The sequence below is a fragment of the Hyla sarda genome, chromosome 11 (genome assembly GCF_029499605.1).
Source record: "Hyla sarda isolate aHylSar1 chromosome 11, aHylSar1.hap1, whole genome shotgun sequence".
Classification (NCBI taxonomy): Eukaryota; Metazoa; Chordata; class Amphibia; order Anura; family Hylidae; genus Hyla; species Hyla sarda.
The window spans coordinates 31,653,319-31,675,064 of record NC_079199.1 but is presented as its reverse complement, the minus strand read 5'-3'; the positions used below and the strand labels follow the sequence as shown (position 1 = coordinate 31,675,064).

The 21,746-nt window shown below is 43.3% G+C and overlaps 1 protein-coding gene and 1 long non-coding RNA gene across 3 annotated transcripts in view; one reads left to right on the top strand and one right to left on the bottom strand.

The window, feature by feature from the left end:
- TTC9 (tetratricopeptide repeat domain 9) overlaps window positions 1-21,746 on the top strand; it is a 47,540-nt gene that overhangs the window by 8,301 nt on the left and 17,493 nt on the right. The gene's annotated exons all lie outside the window — the stretch shown is intronic.
- LOC130295893 (uncharacterized) lies at window positions 7,990-21,404 on the bottom strand. Its single transcript, XR_008849039.1, has 3 exons — window positions 21,280-21,404; window positions 10,017-10,140; window positions 7,990-8,087 (listed from the first exon to the last, which is right to left on the bottom strand). It is a non-coding gene; the product is annotated as an uncharacterized LOC130295893 (long non-coding RNA).

The following is a 21,746-nucleotide window of genomic DNA, read 5'->3' as shown; positions in this document are numbered from 1 at the left end:
TGCTTGGCACCACGTTATATATATATATATAGTAAAATTTTATCTCCACCTACCCCGGGGGACATTTCTGCACAGGTATGGTGAGGATATGAAGTTTGTAAGTCTTCCCCGCCGCCCTCTAAGTAGTCCCCTGGGCTGGGAGCTATACTTGCCTATTTTCGCCGCTCCGACGTGATTGACAGCCTGCGTCTCCACCCTGCTCCATCTGCTTAGGGAGCAGAGCAATGATTTGAGCTGCCAATCACTATGGCTGGAGCTGCAGAAATAGGTAAGTATAGCTCCTCACACAGGGGACTACTGACAGGACGGCGGGGGAGACTTACAAACTCTATATCCTCATCATCCCTGCGGGCAGAAACGTCCCCCAGGGATGGTGAGGAAGAAGATTTTACCATATAGAACAACGTTGCCAAAAGTGTCCTATATGGTAAAATGTAATGCTTGGTTCCCTTTTAATGTTCTCATCTGCATTGGATTTAGGTGGAGGTTTCCTTGAAAAAAATCACGTCGGGCAACTTTCAATTGTGACTGATTTCTGTTCCGGAATTACGTTGCAGTACTCAGCAACATACAATATAACAGCTGTGCTCCATTGTGCATTTTCTAAAGCCACCGGTTTCCATTGACAAGTGGCTATTACATCTGTGTTTCATGTACATAACACCTCGTAGACTATTCTATGAGGTTGCCCGACGTGAAGTATTGTGTCCAATTTTGGGCACCTGTATATATAAAGGACATGGCCGAACTGGAGAGGGTGCAGAGGAGGGCGACAAAGATAGTAATGATATGGGAGGATTACAGGACCAAGACAAGTTATCAGGCTTGGGGTTATTTAATTTACGGAAAAGTCGTCTTAGGAGCGATCTGGTCACAATGTACAAATATATGACAGTACAGAGATCTTTTTATACCTAGGCCGGTAACCATGACAAGAGGGATTCTCTACGTCTAGAGGAAAGAAGGTTTCACCATCATCACAGACAGCGATTCTTTACTGTAAGAGCGGTGAGACTATGGAACTCTCTGCCCCCAGGATGTTGTGATTAGTGCTGGGCGGTATACCGGTTCATACCGAATACCGAAATTTTTGTGCGGCACGATATAAATTTTTCCCCATACCGCAATACTTGTTTGGCCCCTCCCCCTCGGGAATTAATTAATTATCAGCCCAGCACTGCGCTGTCCCCACATTGGGGAACTAATTATATGTAACTCGCCAGCGCTGTTCTGCCCCCCCCCCCCCCCCAATTAATTATCAGCCCAGCGTTACTACTCACATATGTAACCCGCAAGCGCTGCCCTCCTCGTCCTCCTGTTTGTTGCGGCCGCCAGTGCACTCTATACCAGTGGTCTTCAACCTCCAGATGTTGCAAAACTACAACTCCCAGCATGCCCGGACAGCCAACGGCTGTCCGGGCATGCTGGGAGTTGTAGTTTTGAAACATCTGGAGGTCCGCAGATTGCAAACCACTGCTCTATACTGTATCCCTATGCCCGGGGCTGCAAAAGGTAAATAAAAAAAATAAAAAAATTGAACTCGCCTTCCCCGTCGGTCCGGACCTGCTTCCCAGGGAATGGAACGTCGGACAGCCGTCAGCCTATCACTGGCCACAGCGATGTTCCGCCTCGGCCGGTGAAAGGTCACGTAAGAGGACAGTGGGCTCAGCCTATCACCGGCCGAGGCGGAACATCGCTGCGGCCGGTGATAGGCTGACGGCTGTCCGACGTTCCCGTCCAGAGAGTAAGGCCGACGTCGGAACATGCGTTAGTTTTATTTTGTTTACCTTTTGCAGCCCGGGCATAGGGATACCGCACAGTATAGAGAGTGTCAGCATCGGCAGCCGCAACAAACAGGACGAGGAGGGCAGCGCTTGCGGGTGACGTGAGTAGTACCCCAATGGGGACAGCACTGGGATAATAATAAATTTGGGGGAGGGGGGAGATACCGTTGTATACCGTGGAACCCCCATAAGTAACAAAAATACAGCAATACACCTATTTGGCCATACCGCCCAGCCCTAGTTGTGATGTCTGACTCAATAAACATGTCAAGGGAGGCCTGGATGTTTTTCCAGAAAAGTATAACATTACCGGTTATGGATACTAGATTTATGTGGATAGAACGTTGATCCATGGATTTATTCTAATGCCATATTGGAGTTGGGAAGACATTTTTCCTCTCATGGGGCAATTGGCATCAGCTTTATAGTTTTTTTTTTTTTTTTTTGCCTTAATCTGGATCACCACACTAGGGCTAAAGGTTGAACTCGATGGACTCTTGTCTTTTTTTCAACCTTACAAGCAGAGGCGTAGCTTGTAGCTTTTGGGCCCCGATGCAAAATGTGCAACAGGGCCCCAAATGCCAATTATAATACAGTGATCCCTCAACTTACAATGGTCTCAACATACAATGGTTTCAACATACAATGGTCTTTTCTGGACCGTAAGTTGAAACCAGACTCCACATACAATGCTACAGACAGTCCAGATCTGTGATACCTGTCAATGGCTGGAAGAACCGACCAATCAGAATGGGCATTTTACTGGTAAAAACCCCTGTATTACTGAAGCGTATGCACTGATTGGTGTCTGGTAGCGCCCCCTACAGTACAGGGAGGTATTACATGTTCTGTACACTTTAACTGTACCAGGGTTAGCTGCTTTTTTGGACACCAGCTGAGGGCGACTCCATTACTTTTTTAGGACACTGTGTGTACTGTACAGGACCCCGAAGAAGCTCCTGTCCTCTACATAGACTAGTGTTTCCCAAGCAGGGTGGTCTCAGCTGTTGCAAAACTACAACTCCCAGCATGCCCGGACAGCCAACGGCTGTCCGGGCATGCTGGGAGTTGTAGTTTTGCAACAGCTGGAGGCTCCCTGCTTGAGAAACACTGACACAGACAGTGATTTACAGCTCCCAGCAGATCTTTCTTACTTTTATATGTAAGGATTTGCTTTATCTATATTAGTTATCTACTTTATTTTTCTTTAATCCTCACTTTTTCCTATTTTTGGATGACATTTTGGTGCCTTTTAGAACCAATTACCAGGTTTCCATAGAGTTCTGGTCTCAACATACAATGGTTTCAACCTACAATGGTCGTCCAGGAACCAATTAATATTGTAACTTGAGGGACCACTGTACTGGTCTCTTATAGGGAAGATGGGCTTTGGGGGCCCCCTTAGGCATCAGGGCCCTGGTGTGACTGCTACCTCTATAGCTCCGCCCCTGCTTACAATCTATGTAACTACCGGGGCTACCATTACGTTGATTTTTAGACTTTCCTTGAAAGTTTTGCGTAGCAGCCTTGGCCCAACAAGTCCCTGTGTAAATTGTATAGGGTTATAAGGGAGCTCTTTTGGTGGTAGCATCACTCGGGATGTTCTGTAACATGTCTAGACCCGTGAATAGGTTTACTGTAGCAATAAATGGAAACAATGCAGAAGACATGTATCCTGTCCGTTCCTGTGTTGCAATGCACTCCCTCATTTCCTGCCTGTCAGGATGCCTCCGGGACAAATAACATACAAAGTAGATCCTGTTAGGTTCACAGCTGTTTCTAGCAGTCATGAGACGTCTCACCTGCTCCCCCTAAGATTCCATGGAGACTATAATACTTTTCTAGATACAAGATAAACATTGCATAGATGTAATGCCGAATACTTCAGGACGTGTTCGTAGAAACGGGTAAAGCTGTGGAAAAAAATATGTGGGCAAATAAAATAGATTTTGTATGTTTGTTCTGTCGGATCCGTAAACCTTGTCGCCTTCATAATATTGGCCGTGCTGCTCAGGGTCAACCTGGACCTCAGCATGTGTATTGTCATCTTGGCAAACTCTACGTTAATGAATAACGACAGACAACCTTAAAGGGGTACTCCCGTGGAAAACTTTTTTTTTTTTTTTTTTTTTTTTTTAAATGAACTGGTGCCAGAAAGTTAAACAGATTTGTAAATTACTTCTATAAAAAAAAAAAAATAATAATAATAATATCTTAATCCTTCCAATACATTTTATGGGCTGTATACTACAGAGGAAATTATTTTCTTTTTGGATTTCTCGACCACAGTGCTCTCTGCTGTCCATTTTAGGAACTGTCCAGAGCAGCATATGTTTGCTATGGGGATTTTCTCCTGTTCTGGACAGTTCCAAAAATGGACAGCAGAGAGCACTGTGGTCGTGACATAAGAGAAATCCATTTCTTCTGTAGTATATAGCCCCTAAAATGTACTGGAAGGATTAAGAGTTTTTAATAGAAGTACGGTTTAACTTTCTGGCACCAGTTGATAAAAATTAAAAAAAAAATGTTTTTTCCACGGGAGTACCCCTTTAACCTTGGGATCTTTCCTCCTAGTCACTTCCTGCCTCCAGTTCTAGACAATATTGGCTTTTGCTTCTTCTATCTGTGCTGAGTCTTGTCTGGTAAGAGTTGTCCACCTTCGAAAGAGTAGGACAAAAGTGATGGTGTTGCGTCACCACCAGTCATGACCACCAGGGGTCCTGCTAAGTGGTAGATGATGATTTTGGTCTCTACCTGCTGTGGTGGCCTTGCACCATATCATGCAAAATTCAAATGCTAAATCTGTGTTTCCCAACTAGGGTGCCTCCAGCTGTTACAAAACTACCACTCATAGCATGCTGGGAGTTGTAATTTGCAACAGCTGGAGGAACCCTGGTTGAGAAACACTCTCAAAGGGGTCTTAAAGGGGTACTCCACTGGCCACCTATCAAAACATTTAGTTCGGAACGATGTGTGCACGCTGCGGGGGTCGGCCATGCCCCCTCATGACATCAGACCACACCCCACAATGCAAGTCTATGGGAGGGGGCATGGCAGCCACCATGCCCCCTCCCATAGACTTGCATTGAGGGGGCGTGGCCGACCCCCCCCCCCCCCCCCCCCCCCCGGTGCGCGTGCACACAGCATTCTGAACTAAATGTTCCCAACGCTGGCCAGTGGACTACCCCTTATAAGTAATAAAAGGGGTGCAGGGGAAACTAAAAAACCTGATGCTCACCCAGACTTGGTCCTCTTAGCTGGTTTCAGGACCTTTCCCGCTCAGCCAATCAGCCTCAGCGGTGTCATATGTAAGGTTAGTGATTGGCTGAGAAGGAAGGTCCTTTAAGTCCCATAAGACAGCTTGGAGGAGAACAGGATCTGCAGCAGATGTAGGGGGACCGGGGCAAGGTAAGCATAGGGTTTTTTTATGTTTCCACCGCTCCCCGTCACAATGAGGGTGAAAAGGGTAATGTGAAATGGAAGTGTGGACATGAAATGGGGGAGATGTGAAGTGGGGGACATACATAAAGTGGGGGAGATTTAGCATATTTTCCACAAATCGTGCAGCCCTAGTCTCTACAGGAATAAAGATACACCTTTTTGTAGCCACTGGTTTCTGAGAAACAGCCATATCGTTCCTTAGGGAGACAAAATGTCTATTATTCAACCCCTCCATGCGCAATTCCATATAAAATGGGCCTGAACCCCGCTGTCATCAGCATCCTCTAGTTGACATTGTCACCTCCTTCAGATGATCACAAACCAGCAGGAATCTGACCGAATGAGCTCAGGTGTCTGGGCGAGGTAGTTTCAGCTTTTTGAGCCCACGTCTATTGTTTGGTGGCAGCTTTTTTTTGTTCGGTCTACAGTCGGCTTTTTGCTGACAGCTTCCTAATGACCAAAGCCTCAGAGATGATTAGTGTAGCCAAGGTTTTTTTTAGGCTTTTTTTATTTTTTTTCTAAAATCCCATTTTGAACAGCATCTAGATTTAAAACCTTAATTGGATGTCTGGCACATTTAATGTGGAAATGTCCTAAATCAGTAAAAAAAAAAAAAATTTTATTTTTTTTTGTTACTGTTGGGCGGAAAAGGTTTTTGTCAAATGGAAATGGAAAATGTATTTTTTTTTTTCTGTTCTCTCTTTGAGGGAAAGTTCATCTCAGCCCAGCATACTCTTGTAAACAAATAGAAAAAAAGAGAAGGCCCAAGGAGGCGCCTAGTGCATTACCCTAAAAATTAATACAAAGACCCACGTAAAGTGGGGATACGTAAGGGGTCTAATGAATGGCCGCTCACCTGGAGCGTATGATAATACGCATATAACCTCAATCTGAGGTAATGAAGGATTCCGTGCAAGCCTACAGGTCTTCAGGATGGATCCAAAAAGGAGATCCTGTGGGTGAACTTAGTATTGGAAAAATTGACCTGGCATCAGGCGCTCGGGGATCCAGAGAGATCTCACAACCAGGTCATGGAGGTGGATAGGAATGTAAGCTTTATTAGTATACAACAACGCGTTTCGGGGTTAGCATACCCCTTCTTCAGATTGACAGATTTGCACAAATCTGTCAATCTGAAGAAGGGGTATGCTAACCCTGAAATGCGTTGTTGTATACTAATAAAGCTTACATTCCTATCCACCTCCATGACCTGATTGTGAGATCTCTCTGGATCCCCGAGCGCCTGATGCCAGGTCAATTTTTCCAATACTAAGTTCAGCATACTCTTGTTCAGGGATCTCTAATAATATCTTCTAATAAGTAATACCTAAATGCTACTTAAAGGGGTAATCTACCATATGGTGACTTTAGTACTTACCTGCCAGACAGTAATGGACACGTCCAGGAACCAGCTGTGCTTGGGGCTAAATGGCTATGTTGCGAGTCCACAATAACGCTGCTGCTTTCTTTTTGTGAAATGGCTATTTTCTGTGGGAGTCCTCTCCCTCAAACTACAAGTCCCAGGATCTTTTGTTTAAGTGTAAGGTTACTTTTCTCCCTCCCAGTCACTCTACCCATTGCAGCACTGCTGAGCTACCTTTCATGCTGTGCTGTGGTGAAACTACAATTCCCTGCAGCCCTCTGGAGAATGATCTCCCTCCCACCCAGCAGTCGCTCCACCCATTGAAGCAGACATGCTCCCTTTCAACACCTGACTAGTGATGTAATGTCTCAGGCGACACTGCAACCTGGGAAGCAAGCTGAGACAACACTCATTTTGAATGCAGCTAAAAATTTAACACCAGGGCAAAGATTACATAAGAAATGAAAGACCACCATAAAACACAGATACAGACACTATATTATGAACCACACTTACTTTACAGCCCCTGTAGCATAATCAAAGAGTACCTCTTATGATCTTGGTAAATTTTATAATTCTCCTAGTTCACTGCCCCCATCATGATAAACCACCCCCTGCCTTAATTTTTTTTGTATAGTTTTCTGCCTTGATATTGCTCTGTATTTTCTGCTCAGTCTCAGTCAGATTCACCGACTGGGAAGGGGCGTTCTCCAGCAGGTGTGACATCATCTGAAGTCATACAGGGGAGAACTTCCTCCCTCACTCTGCTACAGACAGCCCAGAGCAGTTTAGTGTGAGATGAGCTATGATTGGCTAAGGCTGCACACACACCCTCAGCATTTCCTGATATTGGACTTCTGCCAGGCCAGAGTCCAAAATCCGTGCAAGAGATGGGGGGGGGGGGGGGGGCGGGGGGGATGTGATCTGGACAAGTAGGGAGACACCTAGTGATAGCTTTTTTTAAACACAAATAAAACATAGAAAGCTTCATTTTTTTTTTTTTTTTTTTTAACAAAGTACATTAGAGAGAGTTTTTTATACTAACCATAAGAAGTGCAATAGCAAAAAAATTGAGTGTCCATTGCCCCTTTAATTTTCATCATATCATGGCCAAGTTTGCCCGTTGTGCAAATTCTTCTATAATGGAGCTGTTTACCAGGACCTTGGAGAGCTGTCAGGACAGTTCGTGAGCTCTAACCTCTCTCTACCCCTTCTATTGCCTATTTCTCTATGGCAGCAAATGGGATAAAATGGTCACAATCCAACGGCGGTGTCTAATCTTCAAGGTAATGCCAGTTATCCTATTATGCTCTTTAAATTCCAGATTGAGTTTGCAAAGCTGCATCTGACTTGAAAGCTCATTGAACGCTGATGTTTGTTGCCCGCTCCAGAACTCTGCCGGTAATTGTATGAAAGCTCCGGATGTGAACAACAATATCCACAGATCAAAGATATTTTCTTTTCATTGCTGCTATAGACGCTGCTTTTGTTTAAGTATTCTGTAGGTAGTCAGATGGAAAGAGAAAGCGCATTGTTTGGAATATAAAAGCTACTCTCATCCTTGACCAAAGTATATGCCATAATGGTGACATAGATTACAGTACTTGTTAGCATTGTATATATTATACTTACAATATCTCACATAAGTAGCCCCAGCACAGAAGCAGAAAATCGCTGTTTAAACAGTGGGCTCCTGCTTCTATACGTCTGCTGGCCACATCATTTGCCCCCAATCTGATTCACCCCCCCCCCATGCCATTTTATTCGCTCTGTGCCAAGTTATTCACCCCCTCTATTACTAACTGTGCCACATCATTTACCCTTGGTTCCCCCCGTGCCATTTTATTACCCCTTTATTACTCTGTGTAAATTCATCACCCCCTTTTTACCACCCCCTGTACCACTTTAGTTCCACTGTGCCCAGTGCCATATCACTCCCCCCTTACTCCTTGCGTGACATCACTGTGATGTGGCACAAGGGGTGAGGGTGGAATTATATGGCACTGTGGGCAGACAGAAAAGAAATCCAGAATAAAATACAACTTCCTATTTTCATGTATATACTAGCAGAGTACCCGGCATTGTTCAGTCTTTCTACCTACACCTTGTGGGGGGGAAAAAAAGCCATCAATGACTCTCTTGTTATCATATCCCATCCTCCTATCGCCCTCTTCATATCCCCTCCTCCTATCACCCTCCTGATATGTCATCCTCCTATCACCCTCTTCATATCCCCTTCTCATATCCCCTCCTCCTATCACCTTCCTGATATGTCATCCTCCTATCACCCTCTTCATAGCCCCTCCTCCTATCACCCTCTTCATATCCCCTTCTCATATCCCCTCCTCCTATCGCCCTCCTTATATGTCGTCCTCCTATCACTCTCCTCATATCCCATCCTCCTATCACCGTTCTCCTATCCTATCCTCCTATCACCCTCCTTATTTGTCATCCTCAGGTGGCCCTGAGCTTTGATGCATAAATAGAAGGGGTGTGGCTTGTTGGGAGGGGTGTGGCTTGTTGGGAGGGGTGTGGCTTGCAAGCCAGACCAACACATGCACCCGGAGAGGCAGTGTTTGTGGCGTAAGTTGGGGCTAGCTGGGATAAAGAGATTGTGGTTGAAGGACCTGTAATGTGGGTATATCTGGCAAAAATTGTCTTTTCGGCCCTGATCCGAAAATAGAAGAGGTGGGGCTTGCAGGAGAAGCGTGTCTTACAATGCGGACCGACACATACTCACAGAAGATGCATAGCGGAACTTGTAGAGTAAGGTACCAGACGTCCTATGGACTTGCATGGGATTGTGGATTAGTGCAAAATCATGCACCTTGAGTTTAAAAACTCAGAGATGATGGGAGTTGTAGTCTGCAATAGTGATGAGCGGCATTGCCCATATTCAAATTTGCGATATTTCGCAAATATATAGACGAATATTCATCTTGTATTCACGAATTTCACGTATTCGCATATGCGAATATTCGCATGTTTGTGTATTCGAGGAAGAAAACAGTGAGGGGGGGGGGCACCTTTACTATTGGTTGCTAGGGATGTTGTTGCTAACCTCTGACAAGTGTATTTGCATCATTCTAATTGGCCCACAAGTGAAAAGAAGAAATATGCGGAAAAAAGTGAATATTCGTAATTTCGAATATATGGCGTATATATTTGCAAATTTTCCATGTTCGCAAAACAAATTCGAAATGCGAATATTTGTGCCCAACACTAGTCTGCAACAGCTGGAGTCACAGGAAATGACTTAAGTACACAGTTCTTATGGGGGCATAGTGGCACAGTTGATGTGTAGGTGGTATTATACTCCGGCACAGTATGGCATTATTATATTCAGGGGCTTCAGTTGGCAGGCCATACAGGGAACAGTAGAATTACATTCTCCACTTTTCAGTCACTCATTTTACCTTTTGACTTACATAATATCATTATACTACAGGCAGCACCCATTTCTTGCATGACACTGCAGCCACAAGGTGAGCCAGGACTTATCGTTCACCTCGGTACTTCACCGGATGGCAGACCTGGATAAGCAGACCCCTACTAAAAACAAAAGTGTGCCCTTGTTATACTGTATGTCATGTAAAGTGCTACTACATGTTCTCCTGTAATCACATCTTTACTGCCCGATCGGTGTCTGGCTCTGAAAACATTTACTACTGTATAAAACGTTCATGTATATTTTAATGTAACACTTCTACATGATCAAATATTCATGTGGTTGATCGGCTTCCATTATTCATTTAAAAAAAAAAAAAAAAAAAAAAAAAAATTTATATATATATATATATATATATATATATATATATATATATATATATATATATATATATTAATATAATATAATATATATATAAACCTTTAAAGGGGTTTTCCAAGGAAACATTTCTGTACCAAAAGTTCTGAAAGGTTGTTAACAGCTATTGGAATTTGTAGTGTTTTTAGCATAAACTATACATTTTTCATCATGTTTTGCATTCATGTGTCCCTCTTGATGCTGCTGCAGGGGAGAGAATCAATCTCCTACCGCATCTTGCAGCTGACATAATAGTCCCTTCTTACTCCCCTGTAGAAGGAGTCTGCCATGTTACTGAATATTGCGGGAAATGTAAGTTTGGCATCGCGCTGCTAAAGACTTCGTACAAGGATGAAAAGATCAGTAAGTATAAACATTTATTTTAACACACACAATGCGTTTCTGGGTATTAACAACCCTTTCATCAGGCGTGACAAAAACAAAGAAATACAAGGAATTTAAAACATTGATCCAATGACGTATCGGACAGTGGGGTCAAGAGGGCAAATGGAAACAATGCATTGCATAAAACAATTCCATACTGCATGTGCACAAAATACATTACATGAAACAATTCACGAAGTCTATCCATAATAAAATATAGATAGAATACGGCTCCACACAATTAGGTAATAATATAATATAATTAGTATCAAAGAATATCAGAATAAATAGGAAAAAAAAATAAAATATATACTTGAGAATGCTGGCTTGAGGCCGGCGAAACGTCGCTTTTTGTACCACATGGAATAAAGCACTTTGCATGACATTTCGGTGTGCTGCATATTACTACTGTGTGCGTGTGTGTGTGTGTATATATATATATATATATATATATATATATATATATATATATATATATATATATATATATATATACACGCAGTGTATAAAATATTCACATAAGAACATATATAACTAAACCCGTACAAAAGTGTATGAACAAATGTACAGAAATAAGGGAGCTAGTAATCAGTTCTTTCTATACATTCATTTAAAACTTGAGGCCACATCATGCTAAGTCGAAAAATCCAGTAGGATTCTCTATTAATTAGTTTTTGGTATCAATTTGGGTTGTTTTCCATAATGGATTCGATCACACTCACTGACAGACCTTCAGTGTCACAGAATTGCGATAGGGCGATGTGACGAGAAACAATATGTTTCATAAATTTATTAGCAATATTTGAACGATGTTTGTTCGTTCTTGTTCGTAGACTTTGCTCAGTGCGGCCAATATACTGAAGTCCACATTTGCAGGTTAATAAATAAATAATGCAGGAGGAGACACAATTATTACTTTTCCTGATAGTGAAATTTTCACCAGTGGATCGAGAGCAAATAGAACTGGTACCCGACAAAGGGACCCATTTCCAACAAAGTCATCTAGGTACCCCGCATCTGAAGGTACCAGGTATTTTATGTGATGTTTGTTTTTATATATATATATATATATATATATATATATATATATATATATATATATATATATATTATATTATTACCTAATTGTCTGGAGCCGTATTCGATCTATATTTTATTGTGGATATACTTCATGAATTGTTTCATGTAATGTATTTTGTGCACATGCAGTATGGAATTGCTTTATGTAATGCATTGTTTCCATTTGCCCTCTTGACCCCACTGTCCGATATCTCATTTCCTTTTTACGTCATTGGATCAATGTTTTAAATTCCTTTTTATTTGTTTTTGTCATGCCTGATGAAAGGGTTGTTAATACCCAGAAACGCGTTGCGTGTGTTAAAAAAAAAAAAAAAAAATTTTTATACTTACCAATCTTTTCATCCTTGTACGAATTCTTCAGCAGTGCGACGCCAAGCTTACATTTCTTCTTCCTTTTCCCGCACACGCCGGTGATCCAGTGTGGGAAGTCGCTGCAGCTGTAGCCCCTGGTTCATTCATCCATCTTGCCTTTGTCAGCCTTGTGCCTGGACATTGCACAACTGCACCAGGTTAGTTCACATGCAATAAAATTGTACAGGAGGTAGACGCAGAGGAGCAACCTTGCAGCGACAGACTGTTTCCTGCGCTCCAAGCGCACTTACTCGGGCTGCCGGTCTCCGGCAGCCCGAGTAAGTGCACTTGGAGTGCAGGAAACAGTCTGTAGCTGTGAGGTTGCTCCTCTGCGTCTACCCGCTGTACACTTTTATTGCATGTGAATAATGATTCCTGCTAGCAAGTATTTCGGGTGAGTGCATCCATTTATTTCTTGTGCCTACTTGGTTTGGAATGCACCCCTGTGAAGTCTCCCAGGCTGTTTGACTGACATCTAACATCCCAGTGGGAGCTGGTTTTTGGGCAGCAGTGCTGGACTCACCTGCCTTCACTAGTAATTCACATATATCTAGGTTTATATATAACTGGATGAAAATTGCCACAACTGATGCACCAACTGATGCCAGAAATGCATCAGTTGTGCATCATCCAGCATCCATTCTTTGTCGTCGCTGGACGGGGGAACGCAGCAAGATGCGTTCCCCTCTCTGTGCCGGTCCGGCAAGTCCAATGATCCGGCGTCTAAACTGAGACGCCGGATGATTGTGAACGGTCCCATTCAGTTGAATGGGATCAGTTTTGGCTTCATGTTCCCTCCGGCGCAGCTTTTGCAGCGCCGGAGGGAACTGACAACTGACGCCGGACATATGTAAAGGGGGCCTTAGTAGATGGACGTGCACATTGCTATACACTCCAAACACTAGGTGGCACCATACGATCTAAGCAAATATCTTGTCTCTTTACTGGAGAATTGTTAACAGTATTATAATTAGAGATGAGCGAACTTACAGTAAATTCGATTCGTCACGAACTTCTCGGCTCGGCAGTTGATAACTTCCTGCGTAAATTAGTTCAGCCTTCAGGTGCTCCGGTGGGCTGGAAAAGGTGGATATATTCCTAGGAAAGAGTCTCCTAGGACTGTATCCACCTTTTCCAGCCCACCGGAGCTGATCTGATATGATCTGATATAGAATAGTGGGATACAGCTGCAGAAAAGCCAGTCCCTGTTTGAGACTGGTCACCACTTTGGCATGAAGTCCTTAGCATGTTGGAGAGTAGTCCGGTCATAAAGCGCACATAGTGGTGTAGATGTTAGAGGTGGGGAATTGGAATCAAGGTTCTTATATGAACTGTAAATTATGGTACTGTTTGCCATGGCGGCCATTTTTTTCAGATGAAGGATCTGTTCCACGTTTTGTAGCCGTTGCGCAACAGCAGCGCACAGTGTTTGAGACCTTCACAAGGGAGGCATTAGCACTTGGTCAGCTGTAGAAGAGGTTTTAGCATTTAAAAAAAAAAAAAATTTCTTCAAACCAACTGCGGCCAGAAAGTTAAACAGATTTGTAAATTACTTCTATTTAAAAATCTAAATCCTTCCAATACTTATCAGCTGCTGTATGCTCCACAGGAAGTTCTTTTCTTTTTGAATTTCCTTTCTGTCTGACCACAGTGCTCTCTGCTGACACCTCTGTCTGTATCAGGAACTGTCCAGAGCAGGAGCAGCCCCCCATAGCAAACCTCTCCTGCTATCGACAGAGCTGTCAGCAGAGGGCACTGTGGTCAGACAGGAAGGAAATTCAAAAAGAAAAGAACTTCCTGTGCAGCATAGAGCAGCTGATAAGTACCGGAAGGATTAAGATTTTTTTTAATAGAAGTAATTTACAAATCTGTATAACTTCCTGGCAACAGTTGATTTGAAAAAAATAGTTTTCCACCAGAGTACCCCTTTAATGCTCCATTCTACACTTGCCTTACTGTGAAAGTGGAGACATGTAAATGTGAACACAGCCTAATTTGTTTATAGATAAGAAGGGTGTCCCCGTTTATATTTCTGTATGAATAGAAATACAAAAGTGTTTCTTCTAAGAAAGAAGGTTATATGAGCATAATGACGCTATGGTTACTCTCCAGACACTGTAGGAAAATGTATAGAACAGTGTTTCCCACCCAGGGTGCCTCCAGCTGTTGCAAAACTACAACTCCCAGCTTGCCTGGACAGCCTTCTGCTGTCCGGGCATGCTGGAAGTTGTAGTTTTGCAACAGCTGGAGGCACCCTGGTTGGGAAGCACTGGTATAGAAGGTAGAGAAATACACCCTATGGTTGCTCTCCTAGACCAGTGGTCTCCAACCTGCGGACATCCAGATTTTGCAAAACTACAACTCCCAGCATGCCTGGACAGCCAACGGCTGTCCGGGTATGCTGGGAGTTGTAGTTTTGCAACATCTGAAGGTCTGCAGGTTGGAGACCACTGCCCTAGACTTACGCCATAATATTGTGGTGGCTTTGTCTATGTAACTAATAAAAATTAAAGGGGTTAACCAGGAAAAAACTTTGTGTGTGTGTGTATAATATATATATATATATATATATATATATATATATATATATATATATATATATATATATATATATATATATATATATATATATAAACATATTTGTACTTATGAGCTGCTGAAGTTGAGTTGTCCTTTTCTAAGTGCTCTCTGATGACACGTGTCTCGGGGACCGCCCAGTTTAGAAGCAAATCCCCATAGCAAACCTCTTCTACTCTGTGCAGTTCCCGAGACAAGCAGAGATGTCAGCAGAGAGCACTGTTGCCAGACAGAAAACAACAACTTCAGCAGCTGATAATTATTGAAAGGATTAAGATTTTTTAATAGACCTAATTTACAAATCTGTTTAACTTTCTGGACCCAGTTGAGATATATATAATATATATATATATATATATATATATATATATATATATATATATATAATCTCTGAGAAAAAGCTTTTTCCTGGAATATCCCTTTAACATGCAGGACTATAACAAAACTGGGTGACAACCCTGTAGCTGTGATAGCAGCCGCATCGATTGTCCCCCAGATGTAGTGGCAGCCATATTGACAGTTTTAGTAATATTGGAGAATGTTCTTACCATACATTATTTTGTTTAGGGGTTAATGCGGAATGGACATTAGTAGATTTGGTCAGTGCACATATATATCCAGATGACCGGGGAAGTCGCCGGTTGCTGTTGTTTCTTCATCGATCTGTTTGTGAAGCGACGTGGCCCCCAGTAATAGCAGGTTTGGACTCTCGCTCGCACTAGTGTGTAATTCAAATTCCAGTTCTGAAGTTAAATTACAGACTATTTCCTCCCAAATAACGGTGTATTTGAAATTGCTTTAGCACAGGTAGGTAGGCTGTGAATGCCGTACTCTCTGCTGGAAACTCCAGGTCACCCATGGGTATGCAAAAATTACAGGAACCTCTTCCCCCACCCCCATCACGTCCGCCATGTTGTTTAGTACAAAAGTTATTCTCAATACAACATAGACAATACGGATAAGTCCGACACTGAGTACAAATAGAGGTATGTAATTCTGCCTTTGGATCACGGCTATTAGAGATGAGCGAACTTACAGTAAATTCGATTCGTCACAAACTTCTCGGCTCGCCAGTTGATACCTTATCCTGCATAAATTCGTTCAGCTTTCAGGTGCTCCGGTGGGATGGAAAAGGTGGATACAGTGATAGGAAAGAGTCTCCTAGGACTGTATCCACCTTTTCCAGCCCACCGGAGCACCTGAAAGCTGAACGAATTTATGCAGGAAAAGTCATCAACTGCCGAGCCGAGAAGTTTGTGACGAATTGAATTTACTGTAAGTTCGCTCATCTCTAACGGCTATTGTAGGTAGAGAACAATGTGGTGCTCAGACGAAAATGAGTGCAGGTAAATCCTCATAAGCGTAGAATAAATGCAGTCGGCACTCGCCATATTCTTCAGTCTTCAGGTCTTTATTAACATATACTCATGTATACATATAACAGGATGGGAGACGGTGCATGGAAAGGGGCGGGGGGGGGGGGGGCCTGGTGGTACCCCCCCCCCCCCCCCCGCCCCCCCTTTCCATGCACCGTCTCCCGTTCCTGTTATATGGTATATATAATATGGTGAGTGCCGACTGCATTATTCTACGCTTATATAGTACAAAAGTTAGTAAATGGCCAATATATTTATATTATTAGTATCCTCGCTCCTGAGGGCCGGGGAATGGCTGCTCGTCCATTTATGCTTTGATGAACAGTAGGGATTGGGTTTATTGCAGGCATCACTCATTATTCTCCTGTATTGGCCTATTCAGTTTGGTTGTTACCATAACCCGAATAATAGTTAGAGATTTTGTAGCAACAGGAATAAATACAAGCTGAGGTGTAAATAGTGGGGATTTTTGAACTGACCAAAGCTTAAAGGGGTACTCCGGTAAAAAAAAAAAAACTTTTTTTTTTAAATCAACTGGTGCCAGAAAGTTAAACAGATTTGTAAATTACTTCTTTTAAAAAATCTTAATCCTTCCAGTACTTATCAGCTGCTGTAATACTACAGAGGAAGTTCTTCTCATTTCTTTACTGTCTGACCACAGTGCTCTCTGCTGACACCTCTGTCCATGTCAGGAACTGTGAAGAGCAGGAGAGGTTTGCTATGGGGATTTGTTCCTGCTCTTGACAGTTCCTGAGACAGAGAGAGGTGTCCGCAGAGAGCACTGTGTTCAGACAGAAAATAAATTCATTGTTTTTCACTGGAGTACCCCTTTATAGCCAATATAGCCAAAGGATAGGTGATAAGATGTTTGACCACGGGGGTCCTGCCGCTGGGGACCCCCGCAATCTTGCATTTGGCACCCACCTCTTTGAGCTGCACGCCGCGCTGCCAGCTCACAAACTGCCGGGTGCCGACCACGGGGCCAGAGTATCGTGATATCACGACTCTGCCCCCATGTGACGTCGCGCCCCGCCCCTGCTATGCAAGTCTGTGGGAGTGGGCGTGATGGCCCCGTGGTCGGCACCCGACAGTTTGTGAGCTGGCAGCACGGCGTGCAGCTCAAAGAGGTGGGACCCCCGCGGTCATACATCTTATCCCCTATCCTTTGGCTAGGGGATAAGATGTCTTAGGGCCGGAGTACCTCTTTAAGTTGCCACACTCCTTTTTTTTCTCATAGCAACCAATCAGATCACTTCTTTCATTTTTAACAAGGCCTCTGCAAAATGAAAGAAGCGATCTGATTGGTTGCTATGGGCAACTGGGCAACTTTTCCTCTGGACAGGACTATAAATCTTCCCCCAATGTCCTTTTAGTTCCTACTCTGTTTAACTTACATCCGTAATTTTACAGACATAAAATTCAAGAGCAAAGGACTATTTTATTTTACTTGCCAAATGTGTCTGTGTTGTGGCATGCACCACGGGACTTATTTTGGTATGCTGTATGATGATTGTGTTAAAATGGGCATACAAGCATTTATAGGTTTATTTGACACAGCATAACCATTTATAGCATTTTAGACAGTTTTACTATTAAAGCGGCCAACTCCCTTTTAAAAGGATTTATGGGATTACAAAAAAAAAGAGTTGTTCCCAGAAATGGCACCACTCTTGTCCATGGGCTGTGTAGTACTGTGAAAGCCGGAACCATAAATAGCAGTAGGGTAAATCACTATTTGCTTCTGCTACAGTTTCTTTAGTGTTCCAGTATGCAGGTTATTAGGACCTGTCACCTTTAGGCTGGGTTCACATCACCTTTTAGGCAATACTGGACCCAGTTGATATAGAAAAAAAAAAGTTTTTTCCTGGATAACCCCTTTAAGCAATACGGGACCATATACAACTGGGGGGAGCGAAAACCAGGCGCTCCCGTATCCCGGCCTGTATGTAATGCATTTCAGTGAGCTGACCGGAGTCAAACGCTGACTCAGCCGGCTCATTTTTGCCCCGTATGCGGTTCTCTAACTGGACCTAAAACCGTGGTAGACCACGGTTTTAGGTCCGGTGGGAAAACCGCATACGGGGCAAAAATGAGATTTGTAAATTACGTCTATTAAAAAATCGTAATCCTTTCAATAATTATCAGCTGCTGAAGTTGAGTTGTTCTTTTCTGTCTGGCAACAGTGCTCTCTGCTGACATCTCTGCTTGTCTGCTAGAAGAGGTTTTCTATGGAGATTTGCTTCTAAACTGGGCAGTTCCCAAGACACGTGTCATCAGAGAGCACTTAGACAGAAAAGAACAACTCAACTTCAGAAGCTCATAAGTACTGAAAGGATGAAGATTTTTTTAATAGAAGTAATTTACAAATCTGTTTACCTTTCTGGAGCCAGTTGATATATAAAAAAAAAAAAAAAAAACCTTTAAAATGTAGTGTGAACCCAGCCTTAAATGGCTCAACAGGTAATTCACCTATAAAATAAGGTACTGCCTGCCTTAAAAGCCTTTGTTTTGCAGCTTCATGCTCTGATTTATCTGTCGATCACAGTACAACCGCACTCACACCGGGGTTTTGGAATTCACCCTGAGGTTGTACGTCCTGATTCATCTTCTTCTGCCTTGTATTAGTGCAGTGATGGGTAGTTGCCAAAGCTGCTGACTCCTCTTCAGTCTGAGTGTGTATGTGTGTATATAGATATATATATATAGATATATATATAGATAGATATAGATAGAGAGATATATATATACACACACACACACACACACATATATATACTGTGTGTTTTAGCAACAGGAGATTGGAGATCTCAAGCCTGCACAACACTAACCCTATGTACAACTGCACTGCAATATTTAGTGTTTTGCCTTAGAATGTGAGAGATGACTCCATTTCCAGTAGTGGCCGGAGACCGCTCCATTGGCTGACACGCGCACACCCGCCCCCTACCATTGGTTCTTGGGGGTGGATGCGCACGTGTCACGTGACCACATATATTGTGGCTGACAGCGGCATCCTCTGCGACCAGTCCAGCTACAGAGGATTTTCCTCGCTCGGACGGCAACAGTATGATGCTAAACCCCTCTGTTGTGAACATGGCCTTAAAGGGGTACTCCGCTGCTAGACATCTTATCCCCTATCCAAAGGATAAGATGTCTTATCGCAGGGGTCCTGCTGCTGGGGCCCCCCGCAATCTCCCGATGCACCTGTTGTCTTAAACAAATGCCGGGTTCCTGTAGCAGTGGTTGTGACATCACGGCCACGCCCCCTTATAACGTCACGCCCCTCTATTCATGTCTATTTGATGGGGCGTGTCTGCCGACACGCCCCCTCCCATAAACATGAATGGAGGGGGTGTGGTATGATGGCACAAGGGAGCGTAGCAGTGACGGCACGATCACAGCCTCTGGCTCCCAGCATTCTGAAGAAAAATGTTCATAACGCTGGAGCACCGGAGTACCCCTTTAAGATAGTAAAGGGTAAATTGTCCCATATAATACATTGTCTAGGGCAGTTTTCACATCACATTTGTAGGGTATGTGTGCGGTTTCAGTGATGGGAGATTCCTCAATACAAAGTAAACATATCCATACACCCAATCAACCTGCTCTCTGTTCAGGTGGTTTCCATTTAAAGGACCTCTGTAGTGCAATATAACTTATCCCCCCCGGGATCTCCTGGACGGGGCCGCCGTAGTATGCTGGAAAGGGTGCGTTCCGTCCCCGCATGACGCAGCAGCCGACATGCCCCAATCCATGTACCCCATATAGATACATGGAGGGGTCATGTCCAGGAAATCCCGGGGGGGGGGCGGGGTGACAGCGCTCGGTCCAATACCCCCCCCAACTTATCCCCTATCCTTTGGATAGGAGATAAGTTTTGTTGCGTTGGAGCACTCCTTTAATGGCTGGATGAAATAGTGAAGACCTCTACGTTCTCTGAGCCTTCACCAGTCTCAAAATATCTTGCTGCCCATTAGATTCATCACTGTGATCATTTATATGGGTGCACAAAATGTGCGATGAGCTGGCGAACAAGCTGATTGCTGGCCCTTTTTACGCAGACCTGTTATCAGAAAAGACATAATTGGTCTGTGTAATAGGTCATTTATTCAGGTGTATTTGAAATAAAACATGTGCTGCAGTTCAGTGTTAAAGGGGTACTCCGGTGGAAAAAAAAAAAAATTTTCTCAAATCAACTGGTGCCAGAAAGTTAAACAGATTGGTAAATGACTTCTATTTAAAAATCTTTTTTCCTTCCAGTACTTATTAGCTGCTACAGAGGAAGGTCTTTTATTTTTAAATTTCTTTTCTGTCTGACCACAGTGCTCTCTGCTGACACCTCTGTCCATGTCAGGAACTGTCCAGAGCAGGATAGGTTTGCTATGGGGGTTTGCTCCTACTCTGGACAGTTCCTGACATGGACAGAGTTGTCAGCAGAGAGCACTGTGGTCAGACAGAAAAGCAATAAAAAAAAAGAACTTCCTGTAGAGTATACAGCAGCAGATAAGTACTGGAAGGGTTAAGATTTTTAAATAAAAGGAATTTACAATTCTAGACCATAAAATATAAAAAATGGGGCTCAAGGTCATGGATATATGGAGTAATGGTTATTTAATAGAATAAATGGTATTAAATTTGCCAAATAATAATTGATGCCTGGCTACCCACAGGGCCCTTGCAGGTGTACAGGGATCATATATAAAATGTTAGACAATCATATAAAAATATCATAAAAAAACATAAATGCATATTTGATGAAAACCTCTGGAATCATTCCAATAAATAGTAGAAATAAATATTGTCGGTGTGGATCAACACCAAAAATTGGCATAAAGTTCACAACAGTTCATCCAAGTATATGGTCAAAAAACTCCAAATCAGCCTCTAGCAATGCACCTAATATAGCAGAAGATTCAGTCTCTCGTAGGGATCTCAAGCAAGAGATAGAAATACCAATTAATGATTTCTCAGCAGCTTTATGTAACAAGTTCTCCAAAGTAACAAATCAAATCAAGCTACTTTGTCTCAGTTGGAGTAGAATGTTCTGTAATAATATAGAGCTCTGCACGGATAATAATTCACGGCTCTGCGTGATATGAATGGATAAGGTATGCTCACCGGTCCGGGCGTCTGCTGCACGGTGCCGTCATGGACTCTCCGGTTAATGCAGTGATGTCTCCAGTACCTGTATATGATCTCCGCGCGGCTCCTCCCAGCAGTCTCCGTGCCGGCTCTCTTAGCAGGAGAGCTCACCGCTCGGTGAATATTGTAGTGGGCCTGGAATCGGGGGACTGCAGCGCTGCGGCTGCACCGCTTGGATGGGGATTCCGGTCCTCTCCTCGTGTCTTTCCAGCGCGCGCTGGGAGCAATTAAGATTGACAGGTGGCAGTCGCTGTAAAACTTAGATATTGGAGGCAGGAGTATAGATAGTAGTGATCCCAAGAGTATGATAATGTGGGCTGGACGCGTTTCAGAACCTCCTAGGTTCTTTCCTCAGCAGCATAAAATATAGACCAAATTTTATGCTGCTGAGGAAAGAACCTAGGAGGTTCTGAAACGCATCCAGCCCACATTCACCGCTCCTC